Source organism: Lathyrus oleraceus, chromosome 2, assembly GCF_024323335.1.
Source record: "Lathyrus oleraceus cultivar Zhongwan6 chromosome 2, CAAS_Psat_ZW6_1.0, whole genome shotgun sequence".
NCBI lineage: Eukaryota > Viridiplantae > Streptophyta > Magnoliopsida > Fabales > Fabaceae > Lathyrus > Lathyrus oleraceus.
In genome coordinates, this window is record NC_066580.1 from 112,333,358 (window position 1) to 112,340,043 (window position 6,686).

Below are 6,686 nucleotides of genomic sequence, written 5' to 3' on the forward strand. Positions count from 1 at the left end.
TCATATCCTTTTGTCTGAATTGAATGTTTATTTATGTTTATGCATTCTTCACTTTATCGTTATTCTATGTGAGTGCATATTATCGCTGAACAATTTATCTTTGCAATTCTTCTGCGTGTTATATATGTTGGTGTATATTTTTCATGATGCTTATCACGGGTTATGGCTTTGTCTCTTTTTGATGTTGTCAAAGGGGGACAGGTTCATGCAAGAACAAAGTCTAATATACATATTCATAGGGAGCTATGATCAAGACAACAAATACTTCATAAGTTTTGTCATCATCAAAAAGGGGGCGTATGTGAGTGCATTATCCTCTTTGAAATATTTTGAATGATGTCAAAACTAACTTAGTATTTGTGTACATTGGACCTTCCTCTTTATGTCTAGATATGCATTTTCATCTTAGGACATTTAAAAACAGGTTAGAAACATCTTTACAATTTAAAAATTAAGTTTTATGTGAAAAATATTGTTATGGGTCGACACAAACGTGTTATGGGCCGACACATGCTAAAGAAATTTGAAAAGAAAAGGTGATGCCTTGTATGTGTTGACACATTAGGCCCCTGGGTCGACACAAAGCTCGGGTGAGTCGACACATGACTGGTTGGGGTCGACTCCAGCTGAAGCATTGGCAAGCCAAAAGGCTCTGCCTTGTTTAGTTTGACTCATAAGAGTCTTGTATCGACTCATAGAAGTTGATATACTTCTATAGGTCGACTCCCACTCATTTGGAGTCAATACATTCAGTTCCAATTTTTATAAACTTATAATTTTTGCTAAAAAATTGTTTTCTGTCATTTTTCCCTCTTACACACACAATTTATGTGTTGGAATATTTTATAATTTAAATAATATTTAATTATTATATTCCAATAAATATTATATGTGCATATATATTTTAATTATATTAGTTATTTATCAAATTAAGAGCCTTAGTTGATTAAGTGGTCAAATAAATTTAAAAGGCTAATTAGATTTCTATTTAATAATTAGTTAATTAATTAATTGGATATGGGCTAAAATATGAGTGGATGTCAGAATGACCTATTTTAAAATAGTGGATGTCAGAATCATCTTATATATATGCTATGGTCCCCAACATATCATACACAAGCATATTATCTCTTCTCCCCATCTGAAGAGTGTTTGAGGCATTACGAGCAGGATCGGCCCAATCAATCCGGGAGCCCCGATCTAATTTAAAAAATTGGCATAAAAGAATGAGTTTATATCGATTTTTTGAAAAAAACTGTACAAAATCATAAATTTTAAAAATATATATATATATATATTTATTTTACACCTATTTTTAACAAACAGATGTAAAATAGATTTTGAAAACATTATGATTTAACACCTATTTTTAAAATAATAGGTGTAAAATATATATTTGTAGTAATTAAAAAATATGTAGGCCCCTCAAAATTTGGGGCTGAGTGCTATAGCACTTCTTGCTCATGGTAAAGGTCGGGCCTAATTAGGAGTATCGATTGAGGAAGATCCACAAGCCAACAAGTGTTAGTCACTTGTCTCTGTAGTTTTTACATTTTAGGATTATCTTTATCAATACCTATAAAGCTTTCTTCTCGGATCCGTTAAGGTATTCCTATACTCCTTAATAAATCAATATGTCGTAGATCATAAGGTTTTGTGTATGCATGTTTATACGTTTGTTTTGCTTTCGCCTTAAATTATGATTATATATTTGATATTCGTATTTGTCTAATTTGAAATCATACATTTAGCATGATTACATTATTTGAGTTTCTTTGTTACTAAATTTTATAGAATAATATTATTTTTGTTTTAATGCAATTTGTATAAATCCATAAATTTATATTTTATTGTGATTTTGTTTTCATACTGGATTGTCAATAAATATTATTATTATTATTGAGAGAATCCTAAATAATTATAATCTACATTTGTGAGTAGTGTCTTATAAATTTAAGATTTTTCCCATTTAATTTATTAAAATATCTTATAATTTTGATTGAGTTGGTTAATACAATAAGTTACAAAAGTAACGTCTGTTGTGTAAACTTTATTCAATCAAATTTACAAAAGATGTGGTGTGTAATTGTTCATGCGAACTGTTATGGTCGACCAAAAGGAAGACACAGTTTGACTGGAAAATTGCATACATGTGATGGTAAATATATAGTAATTATTAATTTTATACATGTGTGTAATGATTGATGTCAAAGACATCGATTATCTAACTGGACTTATTACTAATGTTTGATCATTGTGTGAGAGTACCGTTTATAGTTAATTTTTGCAATCAAAGATTGAGAATTAATGGTTTGTTTGGTATCTTGTTTGAGTCTTTTAATTTATAAGTAATGATGCTGTATAAGTGTAAACATTTCAAGTGTTTATTTGATTGCACTCACACATATAAGGTAAACATGTGACAATTGTAAGAATCTATTGTTTATCAATATTAATTGTCAATGTTTGATCGTTGTAACAAAATTTCACTAGAAATTGATATTATTATCTAAAGAATTGACATGAATGATGCAATTGGTATTTTGATTAGTACTTTTTTTTTGTTCTCTATAAACTAATATAGTTTATATATCTGCAAAATATGTTAGATTTTGATTCTCAAATATTATAATTTTTAGGAATAAAATATGAACATTATATTTTTGGATATAGGTCTTACATAATCATGGAGAAACTCAAATTATCTCACAATTTAGTATATTTAAAGTGAGACTCAAGTTTAAAAGTGAATACACTCCAAATTACACAGTTCTATGATCTTAAAGTTTTGCAATCTAGAGACATTAGAAGTGTTATTTAAGATGAGATAAATTTTGTCATATTATCTTTGCTTAAATTCTAGTGCTTCTAAATTAATAAAGAGAAAAGTTAACTTTCATTGGAGTGATGACTTTTCATTAAGATTATTAAGCAAAGAAAATATCAGAAGCACATTATGAAACTATTTAATCTTACTAAAGCGCTATAGTTTCGTCAAGTAGGTGACAAGAAAATTTAGCATATGATATTTTCTTTGCATAATTAAGTTTATAACTATTAAAGTTAGAAATTATTCTTTAATAGAATAATTTCATAAAGTGTGCAATAAAGAAAAGATTGAACAAAGAGAAAATAAAGTAGTGTTCATTCGTAAATACCTCAAAGGATAAGGGCGAATAAAGAATAATAAGAAAATATAATTTGAACTGACAAATGTTCAATGGTGTTGAAAGATACGTCAATTTAAAAAGGACAAATTTAGTGAAGATTGATATTTTACTTATTTATTTTTAATTATTTTAGATTGTCATTATAAGCTTAAATTTGTATTTAAAAGATAGTTTGGTGAATTAATAAAGTTTTGTTTTAATATTATAATTTTTTTAAATAATGGATTCAATTTGTCTTTTAAGTTCAAATATTATTATAGTTAATTCAGTTATGATTTGTGATAATCTAGAATTGTTGAAAAGTTTGAGAAATATAAACTTTAGTTCCAAGTTAAAGAATATTTTGAGACAAATATTGTAACGTGTCTTGAGAATATTGAATTTAGGGGAGAGATATGGTCAGATAACGAAAATGAGTGGAAAATAATTTGTTCTAGCTCAATTCATATAGTTGTTATTTATATAGCAAATTTGGACCCTCGTACGAATATTATTGTTTTTTTCTCTCAATTAAATTAAGAAATTAATTCTTGAAGATCAAACTCAACATCCTCAAGAACTAGAGCATCAAGTGTCATAAAGAATTGACTTAATAGAGAAATTCTCTTCGATATGATTGAAAGACTCTATTATGATAGTTCTGACACTTGTTACTTGTTATAATTTTGGATCTTCATAAGATGAATATCAAATTAGTGTTTCTTAATGGCGATATTAAGAAATACAATATGCTGCAATGCGAGAAAATTTTGTGTAAATATATACAAAGTTTATGTTTTGCAAATATATAAATTTCATTTATGAGTTAATGAAATTGTCTCATTAGTGATACCACAATATTTCATATGGTAATTGTCTCGTTTCATTTTGAGATGTCTATTATGAAATATTATTGGGTTTTACAAATCCAGTGAGAGTAAATTTATGTTCCTAGTTTAATGAGTCGATTTTATTTTATTTAGTCAACAATGATATATGATTGTTGTGTGAAACCGACAAATCTCTAACAAAAGTTTAGCGATGAAAGATCTTGGGCATGTCTCTTTTGTATTATATATTTAGATACTTAAAGAGTATTCTCAAGGTATCACTCGATAAATATCTGACATGAAAGATAATAAACTAGGGTATGTCTCAATTATCAAAGGAGACTATTGAGTCTCTATCATTGTCCAAAATAAAAGAATCTAGAAATTTAGAAAATTAAGTTTTTTATACTTTTTCGGTTTGGGGAATTTTATGTATTATCTTATGTATATGCATCCGGAATAAGAGTATATATAATGAGATCTGACAGATACGAAAATTCAAAAGTTAAATTGTTGAAATGAGGCAACCATAGAGATTGTTATAGAGAACAAAATAACTTGTGCTCACATATTAGAGATTGAATAATTTGGATATCATTAGAATGTTCGACTCTGATCCTTTTGGATGTCTATATCTAATTGACATCCTAAATGACTATAAGTATTTATATCACTTGGTTGTATATAGTAAAAAAAATTGAAAGACAACTCGAGCTATATTGTGAAATAAGTCCGTCAAATAATATTTCAACAACTCTTTTATAAAGTTCATTGACTTATACGTTGTTCTTGTTGAAGGATAGAACATATAAATAGAAACTTCATGCTAGCTGACTTACTAATGAAAGATTTGACAACTAAGGTCTTTAATATGGTTGTTGTCACTAAAGATGTCTTATATTAGTGGGAGTTTATCTTCTTTTATGTTCTATTTTTGTGTTTGATACATAAACAAATTTTGTTATGATTTTCTGCAGAAATAAAGTTTATGATGTTATTATTGTGACAACCAGTTCTGTATCATTTATGCAAATATTGAATTTGCAAACTTCAGTTTGATCTCAATAAAGAATTTAGTTTGACCAGTTGGAAATATGCATGACTCAGAGATCAAATTACATGAAATTTCCATCCCACTAATCCATATTGATCTATGTCATCAAGTACATTGATGTGGTGGTCGTCGGGGTTCTGTCATGTTATACGTCAGTGGCAACAACCGTGGTGGTCCCATTATTAATGTATGAGGTGGACCAGATTGTAAAGTTGAAATCTAAAGATAAATAGCATTCGGATGCACACCTAAAGAATTGTGATATAATTATTAAAATTATATTGCCCAAGTGGGAGATTGTTGGAATATTTTATAATTTAAATAATATTTAATTATTATATTCCAATAAATATTATGTGAGCATATATATTTTAATTATATTAGTTATTTATCAACTTTAGAACCTTAGTTGATTAAGTGGTCAAATAAATTTAAAAGGCTAATTAGATTTCTATTTAGTAATTAATTAATTAATTAATTGGATATGAGCTAAAATATGAGTGGATGTCAGAATGACTCATTTCGAAATAATGGGAACCTTAATTGGCCATCATCTTATATATAGGCCATGAACCCCAATATACCGTACACAAGCATATTATCTCTTCTCCCCATCTGAAGAGGGTTTGAGACATTAGGAGTATCAGTTGAGGAAGATCCACAAACCAACAAATGTTAGTCATTTGTCTCTACATTTTTTACATTTTAGGATTATCATTATCAATGCCTATAAATCTTTCTTCTTGTATCCGTCAAGGTATTCCTATACTTCTTAATAAATCAATATACCGTAGATCATAAGGTTATTTGTATGCATACTTATATCTTTGTTTTGTTTTCGCCTTAAATTATGATTATAGATTTGATATTCGGATTTAAGTATGCCTTGTATAAATTAATTATTTTATTAATTCTAACAATATGTGTGTATAATTAAGATATAATTAAGATATTCCAACATGGGAGTATCTCTAAAAAAACGAGATTCTTCATATCAATGAAGCAGTATCTCAAATAGATAAATGAGATTCTCTGAATTAACAAAGGAATGATACCTTAATTGAATCTAAGACTCTTCGAGGATACTAGAGCAGTATCTCTAAAACAAATGAGATTTTTCAAATTAATGAAGCAGTATCTCAAACAGATGAATGAGATTCTCTGTGTCAACGAAGCAAAATCTAATTGAATCTAAGACTATTCGAGGATACTAGAGCAGTATCTCTAAGAACAAGTGAGACTCTTCAAATAAATGAAGCAATATCTCAAATGTTCGTCTGTTGGGGGAAATAATTCAAAAAAGACTCCTTTTGGAGAAGATTTACTAGAAATGCTCTGCAGGGGAAAAGCTCATAAGAGACCTTTTAGAGTAACCTCTGCTTGGGGAGAATATATATATATATATATATATATATATATATATATATATATATATATATATATATATATATATATATATATATATATATATATATATATGCATTCATGCATAATTTCTCAACATTGAAACCAAGAATATACAAAGCATTGCTCGTCATCTTCAATCTTCTTATATGCATACACACGACAATTGCACATAATCATTTTTGTTGGGTACCATATAGACAAGATTGATAACATCCAATTTAAGATTGTTGTAATCAAATTGGGTTG